Raw genomic sequence first — 17,887 nt, 5'->3', positions numbered from 1 at the left:
TAAGTTTGTAGGATAAAAAAAGGAATGAGTGAAAAAAATAGAAAAAAGTTAGAAAAAGAAAAATAATTAAAAAAGAGAAAAAATAGTTAAAAAAGAAAAAGAAAACAAAAAAAAATGTTAAAAAGATGAGTGAAAAAAAAAGAAGAAAAAACAAGAAAAGAAAAAAAAAAGAGTTAGAAAAGTAATAAGAAAAGAGAAGAAAAAAAAGTACAGAAAAGGGAAAGAAAATTGGAAATGGTTAAGAAAAAAAGAAAAGAAAAAAAACTAAAAAAAAGTGAAAAAGAAAAGAAAAATAAAGAGTAAAAGAAAATATATAAAAATAAAAAAATTGAGAAAAAAATTCTTTTAGAAAAAAAGAAAAGGAACTAAAATTGATGTAAAGAAAAAAAATTGAAAAAGAGAAACGTAAAAATAAATTAAAAATTAAAAAAAAAACAAACAAAAAAGAGAGAAAAAAACACTAAAAAAAGGGCTGAGTGAGGGATATAACATTGGGCCCTAAATTAATTAATGATATAACAAAAAGTTTAAAAAATTTGTGAATATGGCAAATTTTAACAACAAAGACAAAAATGCCCCTACAAATATACATTAAGCTTTTGGAATACGATTTCAAGCAGACTTCTTCGTTTTCCTTCCACTTTCTACTTTCTTGTACTTTTTTCTACTTTCTTCGTACTCCGATTTGGTTTTCCAATGTCGGTATCGGTGCCTTCCGCTGCGCTACGTTCTCCACTTCATCTTACAGACTTCTTTGCTTTGCGTTATTCACTTCGCTACGTTCTCCACTCTATATGTACAATCGTAAGTTATTTGCTTTTTGTTTGAAATAGTAAGTTATTTTCGTAGGTATCTTTGTTTTCGTTTGATCGTAACCTGTTTGAAGAAGATTTTTTTCTTTTTCTATTTGTTTGAAATTGATTCATTCATTTTCTATTTGGCTGTACTCTGTTTTTAAATTTGTGTTTCTATCACTAATTAACAGATTTAGAAGATGTTTAACTTGTTTATGTTGGAATGTTTAACATGTTGATCTGTTTCAGGTCTGTGTGTTAGTGTATAGGATTAGGGTTTATCAGTGATATATTTGTATCACTGATAGTTTTGGGGGATGTTTAGTTTGTTTACATTGGGATGTTAGTAAATAAATTTAGTTTAATGTATATTTTTATGTGATGTTGTTTATAATCTATCAGTGATATGTTTCTATTAACTTGAATGATGTTTTACTTGTTTGTGTTAGATTGTTATTAGATATTTCAGTTTAATGTGCACTTTTTATATGTTGTTGCCTACGATCTATCGTTGATATGTTTCAATCCCTGATAGTCTAGGAAGATGTTTAGCCTGTTTGACTTGAGAAGTTAATAGAAGCTCTAGTTTAATTTGGATTTTGTGTGTTATGTTGCTTAGGGTCTATCAGCGATATGTTTCTATCACTGATTGACGAATTTGAAGGATGTTTAACTGGTTTATGTTGGAATGTTTAACTTGTTTGTTTGGCATGTTGATCTGTTTTGGGTTTGTGTGTTAGTGTATAGGGTTAGGGTCTATCAGTGATATATTTGTATCACTGATAGTCTTGAGCAATGTTTAGTTTATTTGCATTGGGATGTTAGTAGATAATTTAGTTTAATGTATAATTTTATGTGATGTTGTTTATGTTCTATCATTGATATGTTTCTATCAGCTTGAAGGATGTTTTACTTGTTTGTGTTGAATTGTTATTATATGTTTGCATCACTGATAGATTTGGGGGATGTTTAGTTCATTGGGTTGATGTGTTTGTTGTAATTTTAATAGATGGATAAGAAAAAAGATATTATGGAAAGCGAACCAAATGAAAAAGGTGCAAAAAGAGCCTCAACACATAAGCTTCATCAAGCAAAAAGAAGATTAAAAAAGAGAAGGTATTCCATTATATATATATATTGTTTCTAAGTTAGTATGTTGCATATATGTAACAATTATTTTGTTCTAAATAGGGAAAACAATTAATTATTCCCAAAGAAATGTGGAAGTCAACCTTGAGAATCACTGTATATTGTAATCTACAAACTTCTGACCATATTATTGAAAGTTTATCACCTAGTTGTCTAGACTTGTTTAAAGAAGGACCATTTTGTTGATTTATGTATAAACTCTAATTCAATATTATTTTTTCAGATTGTTCAAGAAAAGGCAAAAGTGAAAATTATGAAAATAGCCAAGAATATTGAAAATGCTAGGCCGAAGAGACAACCTAAACCATTAAAGAAAGTGTTGGAGAATGTGAAAGCGCAAAAGAAAGAAAAAGATCAAAAGAATTCAAGAGGCAAGAAGAATGATTCTCCAAAACCAACAAGGCATTCTTCTAGAATAAAGGATCTTGCACCAAGTTTTGATTTGCAAATCTCTCAATTATAAGTAGATGAATATTGTAGTACAATAGTTTTGTTGATATTTGTGATAGAGTTCACATTGTTTTGATGTACAAATCTCTCAATATTGAGGAGATGGATATTGTAGTGCATTAGTTTTGTGGATGTTTGTGACCGAGTTCACATTGCACCTTCATATGTAGTTAGTTGATTTCACCATATTAATGAAGAAAAATGTTGGATTACAAGTTGAAATATTACAAGTTTTTTGTCTCTGTTTGCGTTAAGATTAGTATTTATTGAATCATTCCTTTCATCAATTATCTCTTCTAGTTCCTTCAATTGCATATTGGTTTCTATCACTGATAGAAACTATTGGTGATGACTACACAATAAAATCTATCATTGGTAGAAGTTATCTGTGATAGACTTTATAGTGGATTACTTCATATTACTACTTTACAATAAAGTCACTTTTACTTTTATAGTCTTGAGAAAAAGGTAGATTATTATTGAAATGTTTGAACCATTCCTTTCATCAATTATCCCTAGTTCCTTCAATTGTATATTCGTTTCTATCACTAATAGAAACTATTGGTGATGACTACACAATAAAGTCTATCGTTGATAGAAACTATCTATGATAAATTTTATAGTGGATTACTATCACTTTTACTTTTATAGTCTTGAGATAAAGGTAGATTATTATTGAAAGGTTTGAGTCAAACAAATAGAAAGTATTTACTACACACAAAATAAATGTTCTATATGCTCAAGCTAAAAGATTATTATAAAAAACATAATGTCACATCATTGTAAAAATGGTGGAAATCTGTAATTTCTACGATTGTGACCAGCACGATGACAATGGCTGCATCTTGAGTGACTTTTCTTCTCGCCAATTGATAGTATTCTTTGTTTTCGCGGTCGTCCTGCTCGACGCTTGAAAGTTAGAGGTAGCATGTTAATGTCAATCCCAATAGACTTCCAATTAGCATGGTTCCCAATCGGACGAATTAATCTAGTATCATCCCACTGTCCACTATGAAACACTACTATTAGAAGCTTAGTCATAATTCCAAATTAATGCAAAAAAAAAAAAAAAAAAAAACAGTTATCATCCTAATATTACATTGAAGCATTGATAGAAGAAAAAGTGTCTATCAGTGACAGACTTATGTCATAGTGTATCAGTGACAGACTTATGTCATAGTGTATCAGTGACAGACTTATGTCATAGTGTATCAGTGACAGAACTTATGTCATAGTGTATCAGTGACAGAACTTATGTCATAGTGTATCAGTGACAGAACTTATGTCATAGTGTATCAGTGACAGACTTATGTCATAGTGTATCAGTGACAGACTTATGTCATAGTGTATCAGTGACAGACTTATGTCATAGTGTATCAGTGATACACTACGTTACAAGTCTATCACTATCATTAATAGACATGTAATTCTACAAAGAAGATGAAATCATATCATCAATGTTTAAAAATAATAATAAAAGGAACATGTAATTCTTTTAACTTAAAAATATGAAATCAACAAAAAAATATATATTCTACAAAGATTCAAACTGTAAAATTATTAAAATTAGAAGAAACAACTAAAAACAAAGATTACAAAGATTCAAACAGAAAAACTAAAATAAGAGGAAATAACTAAAAAGAAAGATCAAATCTAAAATCTTTAAAAAATATTTGATTACATACCACGAAGAAAATTATAGAGAATAAGAGGACGATTGGTTGAAGGTGGAAGAAGGTGTGGTTGGAGGCAGAAAAAGATGTTCTTAACATAGGAGAAAATCATAGAGAATAGGGAGAAATGATGGTAAAGATGGGGAATGGGGAAAATCGCGTAGAATATATTGGAGAAGGGAGAAAATCGTGGAGAAGAGGAATGACAGTGAAAATGGAGGAGGAGACCAATTTTCTTTTTAAAAGAGGGCAATATTGAAATATATTTTAAAAAAATAAAAAATATGCTATATTTACAAATTGTTTAATAAATTGACATATACTTAATATTTTATATCAAAAAGAATATACATCGTAAAATCACTAAAAAAGAGTTTGTGGGCTCCAAAAAAATTGAAAATAAATATAAAAATAATAAAAGAATATATATATATATATATATATATATATATATATATATATATATATATATATATATATATAAATCTTTTTCCCCTCTCTTCGGCTGCCCTTTTGTTATTTTCTCTTTTGTTTTTCTTCTTTTCTTGGCCGATCACAATTAACACGGTGCAAATAAAAAAAAAGAAGTTCTTTTTATTTTCTCCTGGGTTGTTCTCCCTCTCTGACTACTGGACGAAAAACAAATTTCTCTCAATTTCAGTCGATCACTTCCTTTTTCTAGCAACAAAATTAAAAAAAAAAAAAAAGAAAAGAAAAGAAGTTGAAGAAGAGGAATTCATCGAGGATTGATGAAATCTGAAAAGGAAATGCTCTATTTTTTTCTTCCTCACCCACTTCTCCAGCAATAACAAATCAAATCTCATAAATTTCTCAACAACCACAAGTGGTTTAAATAGACATGAGATAGAATTGAAATTTCTTTTACCGGAAATTCCTCCATCTCCTCCCATTCTGTTTCTTTATTCCAAAAGAAATTATTAATTAATAAAAATGGCATATATTTTGAAAAAAAAAAAAAAAATAACCAAGGCCATATTCTTCCCATAATTAAATATTGAAAAAAAGAAAAGAATGGACAATTTAAAAATAAAATAAAATAAATCCTCAAATCATTTTCTTTTCATCGTGTTAGAAATTTTTTAAATTTTATCCTAAATTATAAGCTCGTTTCAAATTAAGTAAAAAACAAATGGCAAACCTTCCAAAATTTAATTGGGAGAAATTCACCTTTAAATTAACACAAGTTTTGGGGAAAAAAAGAAAATCAAAACTTTGACTTAAATTCATACTTTGATTAGTTGGCAATATTCCAATTTTAACAAGTCTCAATTCTCTCATTAAATTCATTGATAAAAAAAAATCTAATTTTATTCAAATTTATTTCTTGGTGATATTCCAAGTGATTTAAACTTTTAAAAGAATGAATTAAATTCAAAATTCTCTGCAAAATTGGCATTATGTCATATTTCAAACTTTTTTTCATATAGCATTTTAATCACACTTATGTCCAAATGCATATTGTGGTTAATTTGACATATTAGCGCTGAAACAAAAGTCAAGAACAAATCAATTGTATTTTTTGTTTCAACTTATCATTTTCGAGATTCATCCACCCATACATGTGCACAAATCTCGAAAGGGGGCATTTGTTGAACAAGAAAATTTTGCCAATTAAATCACCCTACGTCATCACTCAGCAAAATTGTTGATTTGGGTAGTCAATTTTTCTCATATCCAACCTGAGCCCAAGTCTCTCAAGAAAATAGGCCCAAGCTCAAGCTCAACAAGCAAATGGGGCCAAGCTCACCTAAAGCCCGTGGAGATTCTTTATAAATAGAGACATTTCCATTCATTTTGAAGATCTTTGGATTAGAGGAAGAAAGCTTTGAAGAATTGAAGACTCAAACTTCTAAAAACCCTCGTGCAAGTTATTATCAACCTCTAGATCATCCTTCTAAAAGATCAAAGACTTGGAAAATTAAAACTTTCCTAGAATTCCAGAAGATTGAAGCTCGACTCGACTTGCAACTACAACTTCTTGAAGATCGAAGACCACGAAGTTGTAAATTTTATTTTGTATTCGAGAGAAAGAATTAAAGGAGTAAATATTAGAGATTGTCTCCACAATACCATATAAATCAGTATATAAAGTTCAATTCTACGAATTACGTTTCTTCTAAAATCTCGTGTGAACAAATTTAATTTAATTATTTTTTAATATTAATTTAATTAATTTAATTTGATTTAAATTACATTAAATAAAAAACTCCCTTACGTAAGAGAGTTATTTGGGAAAGGGTGGGTGTTTTCCCATATATCCCTATATCTCTCCAACTTTATCTTCTTCGAAATGACGAAAGGGGAAGTAGGGTATGCAAAAAAGACGAAGACAATTCTGAAAAACAAGTGCTCTGTGTAAACTCTTTGAAAAAAAAAAAATCTTTTTTCTTAAAATATTTTTGGTTCCCACAAATCAAAACTTCAATTACTCATAAGATATGAGGGTTTCTGAGTGATTATGATCTTTGGTGAATAGTTGATGTAAAATCGACAATGAGAGCAAGTTCCAAATTATCTGTATTTCTATTTTCTCTTATCAAACATGCTTAACCATTAAATTTAGGTTAGAGTAATTTTTGTTTATGTAAAATTTTTCCAATGTACTGGTTTTTTTAATCCCAATTAAATTTGGGTTTAATGGTTCTGCTAACTACTTCCGCTACAAATGTCTCTTACCCTTCAGTTAGCACGCAACCAAGCCCTAGGTCCTGTGCACGTGTGCCAAGCCTGCCGTGCCAAAATGCCATTTTTGGAATATTTTTTATATTTTTGAGATTTTTTAGCAAAATTTGGATATTTTTTTGGAAACAAGGGATTCATTTGGATTTAATTATCATTATTTCAGGTCAAAAGAGGAAATTGGGCAAGCTTATAGGTCGAGGACTTGGTTCGTATCTGTCAGTGACAAAATGAATTTCAAATAGAAATTTTGACATGTATTTGCTAGCCGAAAGTTTTAGCATGCTTGAATTTAATTTGATTTAAGAGTTATTTTTAAAGCATGTGAGGTATTTAAAACTATTTGATAAGCATGCATGTTCTGAAATGTATTTTTGATCTAGCATAAGGAACTAGAAACAAAATTATGAATTTATGAGTTTGTAAATGTTTTAAAAGCATGAGTTATGTTTTGAGATTTGCTAATGTGAAACCTAGAATTTTCTAAGACCACTAGAACTTGCTAAAATTTGTAAAGGTTAAGAGAAAATGTGATCAAGGAAGGAAAAGTTGGGAAAATTTGGATAAATGTCCAAAGCAGGAGGAACTAGGCGTTTAGAGGTTAAGTGGGCAGTCAAAGTGCATAAATAACCTCTAAATGACGCTCATTGGACAGTCAAATGATAGTTGAAAACCTCCAAAGTTAGGCGTTTGGTTCACATGTTAGGTGGCCAAATCATGAAAAATAACCTCTAAGACAAATCTAGGCATTTAAGATGGCTTGACAATAAAGGGCTTGCTAGGCGAGAAGGATGATTTAGAGGTTAGCATGGGCATAAATGTGATGGCTAGGCGAGAAAGACTACACTTTTGTGCTTGGCAAGATGTCCTAAGAGGTTAGTAAGCACATGTTGGGTGGCCAAGGCTATGCGAAGAAGAGCTTGGTTGTGAGAAGACTTGAAGCCTTAGAGGTTAGTAGGTGAGAAACAAGGGCTTTAACAAGGGCTAGGCATTTAAGGACAAGGCTATGCGAGGAAGCCATGGAGGTTAGCTAGGCGTTTTGGACAAGCTAGGTAGAAAACTAAGGATAAGCGGTTTAAACTAATTACATGCATTATTTCATTCAAGGAGAAGGTGGATTACGAAAATTTAAAGGTGGATTACGGAAATTTAAAGGTGGATTAAGAAAATAGGAGCTGTCATTTCATTTCCATGCAAGGTTTCACTATAAATAGGTAACTTCACTCAAGGAATTCTCACAATCCACTCATGCCATTTACCTTAAATTACTCTCAAAAGTTTAGAATTTGTGTCTAGTTCATAAAATGGACAGCTGAGAAAATTAGAGGTGAAAAGATTGGCGTTTAGACCAAGGAAAGGCGAGAAGGTCATTTTGGAGAAGAATCTGAACAAGGTAGATGTTTTGCTATCCATAGGACTCATCAAGAGGATTTTGGCTTTGAAATTCTTAAGTGAGGAATTTAAGACAAATTAGAGTAACTTTATAGATGGAACTTTTTTCAAAAGAGTTCTGGATTTAATGTTATGATTTTTCAAAATCGGGTCATATTTTTAGACGAAAAAGTATTTCTGGGCAGTGGCTGGGTGTCAAGCATGTCTAGGCGAGATGAACATGGATTTAAATTTTATAGAAGTTATTTTAGCTTATTTGAGGCACGTGGCAAGGCTCCCAGGCCTTGTGCGTGTGCTAAGCCCCATCCACTATGTCAATGAGCACCAAAGGGCCATTTTTGGGTCGTTTTGGGTTGTTTTATTGTTTTTGAGAATTTTAAGGAAAGTTTTGGATATTTTCATGCCCAAGGAATAATTAAGGATTAAATGTGAATTTTTTAGGATGATGAGACTTTTAAGGTATTTCCAGACTAAGTATCAGTTCAAGTAGAGTAAGTAGCACATTGATTTGAAAACTATTTGTAAAAGCAATGGTTTCCAAGTTATTGTTCAAAGACATGTTTTTTGATAAGTGATTGTTGGACTGATTTCTCAAAGCTATACTATGTTTGAATGATTTATTGATGAACTATAGAAGCAAAGGAAATGTTTAAATGTTTTTCAATATGTTTTATCCTAGCCCAAATATTTCATGAGACCTATTGTATACATGTGGTTAACTCCACCCTAATGGTAGGGTTGACGAGCCTGTAGTTTATGGGCTATCAGGAATGGTATTTTTTTATGCTTTAAAAGAGGAGGATTATAGTGAAATTTGTTTTCTATCAACTATTTCGTCTTAGGACGAGGATGTTTAATACTGCTTGTTGATATGGATCATGTCTTCCAAAAGCTATGCAAAAGTCAAATGTTTCAAGTATCATGTTATAAAATAAATGTTTACTGATAAATGTTATTTAAGCTTCAATTTTATGTTCAGCTATTTATAAAAACTTGTTTTATAAAATTGTTCCTCACTAAGTCTTTTGACTTACTCTTTCAAAATGTTTCCCTCTTTCCAGGTGCAGATTGTGAATTTTCGTGTACTGAACTTACTGCTACGAGACCAATCGGTTTTTAGTCATGATAGGAAATGCTTTATTAGAAATATTGTGAAAATTATTCTTTCTACGCTTTATATGTTTACATGGTATGCATAAAGATCATTTCCAAATTGGTTACACTGGTTTTAAGTTTTATCAAGTTTAAAGACTTCTGATGGCAAATGTTTTATGCTTTCATGTGTCAAGGGTTAGCTGAACTTGTTTCAAAGGTGGATGGTTTTAGTTGACATCACGCCACCTTCCGGGTTTAAGTAGATGATCAAGGAGGGGGGTGTGACAGTTAAAGCGCAATAGAGTTCTTAAACATGGTGAGTTATTGTTTTAAAAGTTGGGATTTAAAGCATGCTTTAATCTATACATTATATCTTGTTATTACTATAGCCCTACGGGGTAGGACATTATGTCTAGAGGAAACTTAAGGTAGCTAGGGACACCTATTTTTATGGATTTGAGGTGGGGACACTTATCTCTAAGGATAAGTTGGGGATGTCCATCTCTAAGGATTGTCCGATAGTATTGATCTTACTTTGCTATTGTGGTTGAGATTTAGATTTTGTATTGATTTAGCTCTGCCATCTTCTAAGGATTTGATTCTTGGGTTATAGATAAAGAAAAAACTAGTGTTTTGAGAAACTGTTTTAAAATGTTTGTTGAATTGAATAATTAAGATATTTGTTGAGTTTATGGCTTAAATGTTTAACAAAACGCCTGTTTTAAAACCTAGTCACTCACTACGAATTTTAGTTCACCCTTTCAAATTGTTTTCCCACTTTTCAGGTAGAGATCGTATTCTTGGATCCTGATATGTTGTCATCTCTCTGCTAAAGGGTTCTGTCTTTTCTTTAGAATGTTGTTAAGTTGTTTTGTACTTAAGTGTATGTATAGTCTTGTGAATATGCCTAGGATATAGTTAGCTTTAAGTTGTGGGTAGAGAGAGTTGATTTTTGTAAGAGAAATTATAGTCTATGTAAGACTATTTTAATGTTAGAGAAATTATAGTCTATGTAAGACTATTTTAATGTTTGTTATAATATGGGTTGCACTTGAGTTGTTTTAATATTTCTTCCTTTAGAGTTGTGTTATTTTACTTTCGCGAGTTATTCAAGCAAAGGTATTAGTGGTAGGGTCAGAAAGTATTGTTGAGTAGAGAATGATATATGTTGGCTTCACATCCTCTCTCCAAGAGAGGAGGTGGTATGGGAGGGGGTGTACCATGACTGCTTTATGTGGTGTTATGGTTTACTGGTAGTTGGCCTCCTTACTTGTAATGATGTACCCCTCAACAGTTTTGTGTTTCCATTGGGGTCCTTCAACAGTTTTGTGTTTCCTTTGGGATTTACTAGTTTTATGTTTCCTTTGAGATCCACCTGTTTGTGTTTCCTTTAGGATCAAGGTACATTTAGTCTATAGTAGGGTGGGTTGTTAGCATTTGTTACTAGTACAATGCATCTATAGGATATGCATGCTTAACCTAAGCCTAATAGCAAGGGTTGTTGAGTATGTTTAAACTCAAATTTTCATATGTTATGTTTTTCAAGCAAGGATAAGGACAATATGACTAATGGCAATAAGATTCGTAGGTGAGTCATGAGACCTGAGTTAGCCTCCGCATATAGAGTCATGTTTTGATACTAAATATTTATGTTTTATTTGGATATTTTATTGTATTTATTTTGTTTTTATCTAAAATTATATAGGAGTACCTCAAACTTGTTTTATTCGTTTATTGATTGGTTTACTATTTTCGTAAAATTATTCTTTTAGAGTTCTTTAAATAAAGAGGCTTTATTTTTCCTACATGAGTTTTTTAAGAAATAAGAATTTTAATAGTTGCATCCATGTAGTAGTCTATTTGGAAATACTCAGAATTTTCTAGTCGTTACAGTTTGGATTGCAGATATTGTTTCTTGGATATAGATAAAATGTATGTTATTTGAATGTTTGAGTTTTAAATGTCTAGGATAATTAATGTTTGTATTTGGATATGCAGAATAATTAAAGTTTGAAAGTTAAATATACGTGTTAGTTATACCAATTTTGTATATAGGAACAAAAATTAAATAATTACTTGATGTAGCCATTGATTAAAGGAGAATTGTCATGAATAGCATAAAAACAGAATTATTTACAAAATATAGCAAACATTTCAAATGAACTATAGAGAGTTTGATGAATTTTGTTATATTTTGTAGATAGGTTCAATATTTTGCTATTTTTAAAATGTCCATAGTTTTAATTTAATTTAATAAAATAAAAAATAAAAAACAATTAATTATGCAATTAATTATTTGCTAAATTAAGTATCTTATATTTAATTTGATCCAAATATGAATCATATCCATATATGAATTTCTCTCATAACCTATAATGTGAAACCAAACCTCTATGGTGCAGAGCCAAGTTCTAAAATTAACTGAAACTGAAACCATTTTGTAGAACTCTCACATGGTTAAGACGTTTAACAAAAACAAAAATCCTACACCAAGTTGATAAACAAACGAACAGAACGAGGAGCGATGGACAAACGGAAGATTAGAGCGTGAGATGGAATGAGCGGTGGACGAACGTAAATTGGAGCCTAAGAAAATCAGGGAAGAAGATGAAAGGATGTGAGAAAATCGTTGAAGAAGCTAGGGAGAATATTGGGGGAAAAAGTTAAAGTTTTTCTAAAAACGGGGGAAAAGAAAAATTTGGGAAAGTTAAATTAAAAGAGGAAAAATATTATTTTTTAGAAGAGGGTGAAAATATATATTGCTTGATATTTAAAAAATGTCAAGTAATTAAAATTAATCTTGACACTTTTAATCTGTCAAGTATTTAAGAAAAAAAAGAATTATGTATTTTTTCACTTTTTGTTATTCTTTATGTTTTTTATTGTCACTTTGACAGTTTTATTAAAACTATCAAGTATATCAATTCTACAAATGTCAAGTATTGTCAGTTTTCTAGTGGTGAGTTTTAATGTGTATCATATACACATTAAATTTTGATCTATAGTTTTAATATGAATCTAATTCATATTAAATTAATATTTGTACTCATTCAAATATTTTATTTTCTAATAAATTAATTTTGAATCATATTTAAAAATAAATTTATATTATAAATTTTAATCAAAATATAAACTTTATATTATAATGTAACACCATACACTATATTAATTCACAAAGTAAATTTGAACATTTCAAATTACAATCAATATATATTTACCTTATTACCCTTTATGAGCTAGGGAGGGGACTTACTGAATCCATATTAGAAGCTGTAAGATATGAGATTAATCGGCTAAACTCATTAATCACATTAATCAATATTCATTAACTATGTGTACACTCCATTAAAGACTCACAACTGAAGTCTTCTCACTGTAGATATATTTATCTCTCCATGAATATAGACCAATAACGGTAAGTTAGTTCTTCAAAAGTGTCCATAACGATAGTTGGGTCAAATTACCATTTTACCCATGGGTTACTTCTAGTTTTTAAATATTAATGCTCATCTAATGAACAACATGTTTATGGTCCAACCAATAAAGAGAAACCCCTCTCCTGTCATAGATAGGGTAAGACCCTGAGACACCATTTAAGGGAACAATCATCTACCTTATCCTAAAATTAAGAAAGAGTGAATTTCATCTTGTATGATTATGTTCCTAGCTATCCACTTGCTCTTGTCCCCAAAATGATAAACTTATTGAGTCGGCAATCTGACCACTCTCACCCATACAAATCAAAGGACAATCCCTTACAAACAGAAGTTCATAATATGTTTAGGATTAAGTCTAAGTTACCTAGGTCATCCTAGTGAAATAAAAATCTAACTAGTTAACAGAGTTTCATCTAGTGGTTACTATTTCATTGGTCCGGTCTTATGCAAACTCATTGCATAGGATACCCTCACTTGCATGTCACCTACACGAACGCGTTGCATAATTAGATTTGTATCGAATACAAAATGTGTCGTATTTATAGTATTACCAAAATAAGGTACCCAACTTTATCCCTATACTAAGAAACTTTAAGATGTATTTAGGACATTGATCTCTGTATGTCTCTATACATAGTTTAAAACTTATCAAACAACTTAGGATATCATTTTATTGAATCTAGGTTATTTAGACAAAGCTAACAATCAATAACACTTTATTGAAATTAAAAAACAACACTTCATAAATGACGGTCAACATATTACATTTACTATTTATGAGTTGAATAACCTTGCGCGCATGTGCATGCCGTATGCCCCTTAGCTGGTTGCCATGCCGCATCGCATGCCCTGCGCACGTATGGCTGGCCACATGGCCCTGGCCTATATGCTCACTGAAGGCCCAACTAACCTCTATAACTTCTTTCTGCGCCTAACACAACCTCTTACATCATGATGCTCAATCCACACTCAAATTTGCCCAGATGGCCCGAGTTTCATTTAGAATCTAATCCCAACTTTGTAGGTTAATAACTAAAAATTCACAACTTTAATGAGAAAGCTTTCTTATATAAAGTTGTTTTTAAATGTCTTAACTAGCTTGTCTCCATATTTTAGCCACAAAGTCCAAGTATTCAGTTTTGTAACTTCAAAACACTCAACACTGTCTAGATTTCCTTGGAAAATGGTCTTTTACTCTTTCCTTAGTCAGTTGGATATCTTTCTTGTACCTTCTTAAACCAAAATTCCTATCTCAAAAAATAGACTCAAAATGGCAGCTTTTAGGACTGATTTGAGATAAAATGCATGAGTAAAATGAAATTTTTGTTTGTTTGAAAATACGTATTTATAGGAACCTTTGCATGACTTTGAGATGCCACCTCTAGCTTGCATGGTTGCCTCTCCACACCTTCTGTTTGCTAAAATCTAAGTGTTTGCAAGCCATGACACTTGGATTCCACTCCACCTCTTTCCATAAATGCCCAGAGACTTACCTTGCTCGCACGCACACAACTAAACTTTGTCGTAAAACCTCATTTGTTAAGCTGCATGGCTTAGCTACCTATCCCTTGTATTTTCACAAAGCACATCTAAACGCCTAGCATGTCTTGCTTGGCCCTATAGCTTTGTCCTTAAAGGTTATTTAAACAACCTTGGCCGCCTAGTCTAACCTCAAAACACCTAGACATCACACTTAACAAGTTTTCAAGTCCCTTTTTGACGCATTCTTGACTCTTGGCCAATTTTTCAAACTCGGATTCTTCTAATAACCATGACGAACTTATAATGACACATCACTAATGCATACTAATAAGGACAAACCAACAATGACACTTAGGCCACTACCACACTTAGTAAACTCCTTTTTAATCCTTCTTTGAACCACTATTTCAACTAAGCCCTAGTCTTGAACTAATCTCAAATTCAACTCATCCACTTGTTTCATTGGAAACTTAGGAATGCTATAGTTTAGGGTTTACAAGTCACATAGTTAATCCATCATCACAGCCACTAATCCACTTAAAACCTCTAACTTAGTTACATGCTAAATTTGATTATGGTATCATCTTAAGCCACATAACAAATTTATTCTATCCTAAGTAGCCCAACTCAAAGGCAAAAATCCTCACTTATCACCTAAAATTAAAAAAATAAATAAAAAATAAAAAATTTAAATTAAAGGCATTGGTTGCCACCAATTTTCTAATTAACCCAAGTTAATTCCAAACAGCACCTACCAATAGTCACCTTCATAGTTTCCACAAAATGCAGTTAATGGGTTACCTAAAGTAACTCAAGAACACCAATTACTCCAACTTTAATTTACATCTTTTAACTCACAACATCATGGGTATTAAACTTTTAAACCAAATTACCCAAATGTATGAGTGCTCCCCAATGTCGCTGTACAGCACATGTATCACCCAACCCTCGAATCTACACCAAATATAACAATATAATGACATCAACAAACAAATTTGGAATCGACGTGAATGGGTTGTAGAGATCCACAAAAACTCACCGGAAAAAACCACCAACGACTTCGACACACTGCGACTAGAAGATGAAGGGGCGGCACACGTAAGAGGAGGAGAAGAAGGGTTTCAACTTTTTTTTTTTGAATTTTCACGCATCCCTGCCCTATATTTAATAACTCTAATCATAAATAATAATAATAAAATTACAATAATAATTATTATTTATTCCCAATTAATAATAAGGATCTTTTCAAAAATATAAAAAATCGGCAAAATATTTACCCTCACAATTCCAAAAACAGAAAAAGCTTAGAGACCCACCGTGTAAAATACAAAAAATGTCCGCTAATCACGCCGTCAATATATATTTGTGATCGTTTAGATTTGGTTATTGTTTGATACGCGATCGTTTAGATATGACTACAATTTATATGCGATCATTTAGATATGGTTTAATATATACGCGATCGTTTAAATATGATTTAATATATACGCGATCGTTTAGATATAGCTACAACGCCATCATTTAGATATAGCTACAACGTCATTGTTTAGATATGACTATAATTTATATGCGATCGTTTAGATCTAACTATAATTTATCCTGCAATCGTTTAGATATGGCTACAATGCGATTGTTTAGATATGTCTACAATCTATCTTTTTAATTATATCGTTTAATTTTGTTACACGATTGTTTAGATTTGGGGACCCAAAATTAAATGATTTTTCTAAAAAAATTTGGTACACGATTTTTCTAAAAAAATTTTGTACACGATTTTTTTTTAATTCTTTTGGTACACGATCATTTAGATTTATTTACACGATCGTTTACTTTTTTTACTTTACATTTGGCTATTCCAATCTAAATGATTTTTTTTCAAGATTTTTTATACACAATCATTTATTTTTTTTACACAATCATTTACATTTGGCTACTCGAATCTAAATGATTTTTTTTTTCAAGATTCTTTATACACGATCTTTTAGATTTTGCTATTTTGTTGTACACAGTCTTATACACAGTCGTTTAGATTTGGTTACCTAAACGTAAACACATAAAAAAAAAAGAAAGATGATGGAAAGAAATCGAGGAAAAGTAGAAAGACGATAGAAAGAAATCGAAGTGAAAAAAAACTAAGAGGAAAAGAAGAAAAACGATGGAAAGATTAAACGACATAAATAAAGAATTGAAAAATAAGAAAAATGATGGAAAGAAATCACATAAAAGAAAAAGAGAAAAGGAGAAAGACGAAATCGAGGGGAAGACGAAATAACAGTAGAAAGACGAATCGCGAGGAAGAAAAGAAAGATGGAAGGGCAAACCTAGAATATTTTAAAAAATGGCTAACTTTATGGGCTTTGTTACACGGGCCATAAATAGTTTACAATTTTTTACATTAACGTAAGTGTAACACCCCAAAATTTAAGGTAATTTATTTTAATTAATTATCTTAAGTTTAAATTGTTGAATTTTATGGGTGTCTTTTGGTTGATTTATTTGATTTATGAAGATTGGATTTTAGGAGGCATTATGAAAATATCTTATTATTTTAGTGTTTGAGTTGATGAATTAATTGGTTGTAATTGAGAAAATTTGAATAATTATATAGTTGATTGTATAATTAATTACATTGTGAAGGTAGGATAATTATATTTATGTCGATAATATAATTAAGTAGAGGTATTTTATTTTTGAAAGATAAAGATGATTGGTTGGAGAGAGAGGGAAATTTAAGTTTAAAGGAAAGATTTGGGGGGATTTAAAAGAAGTGTGAGAGTGTGAAGATTTTTGAGAAAGAGAAAAAGAAAAAGAAATAAAAATAAAAGGAATTATTTGTATTAAATAGGCCTTGGGATGTGTGAAAACACCATTCATCATCTTCCTTAATCAAACCAAAAGAAAAACCTTAATTTTTTCTTCTCAATCGCCGCCGCCGACCCGACCCAAATCGTTCGCGGCTGCCCTAGCCGAGAGTCGTCTCCGCTGCGTCGTCCGTGAAACCGATCCCCTCCTCCGTCCTCACCTTAACGTTCGTGCGTTGCGGTCGAAGCCCAGCCAAGTCAGCCGCTTCCGCCGCGTCGTCCGCCAAGTAGCCACCATCGTCGAGTCGTCTTTGTGTTTCGACAGCCGACCGCCGCAACTCCCCGTCGCGTCTCATTGCTTTCTGTCAGTCGCCCTTCAGCCGCACGCACCTTTTGTTTTGCAAGTCGTGCATGGAGCCGCTGAGTCACACAACCGTCTCCTTTCAGCCGCGCGCGTCTTCGAGCCGAGTCACCTTCCAGCCGCGTCCCGTCCCAGTTGTGCGCATGTGTGTAAGCCGCCTCCCAACCGTCAAGCTGATCCTTACCGAGACGCCCTGCATTCGCAAGCCGTTTTCTGCCTTCAGCCAAGTCAAGTCCCCTTTGATCAAGCCATTTGAGCCACCTAGTCTATTTTTGGCCCTTTTCCACCTGTTTTTAGGTAAGTTTTGATTGAGTTTTTGGCATACCCAACAAATATTTAATTTTGGATCTTAAATAATTTAATTTGGATTAAATTAAATTAAATTATTTTTCTTAAAGGGCCGTTTGGATCGAACTGAGGAATTCTCCCAATTAAGGCTAAGTTGATCTCAACCTTGATTTTGGGTAAATTACTTCGAATGGATTTTTGGACCTTTAATTCTTTGAGGGTTAAGTTATTAAATTTGGTGTTTTCTAACTATTTAGGACTTCGC

Source organism: Cucumis melo, chromosome 8 (assembly GCF_025177605.1).
Source record: "Cucumis melo cultivar AY chromosome 8, USDA_Cmelo_AY_1.0, whole genome shotgun sequence".
Classification (NCBI taxonomy): domain Eukaryota; kingdom Viridiplantae; phylum Streptophyta; class Magnoliopsida; order Cucurbitales; family Cucurbitaceae; genus Cucumis; species Cucumis melo.
Note: the sequence above shows the minus strand (reverse complement) of the source record.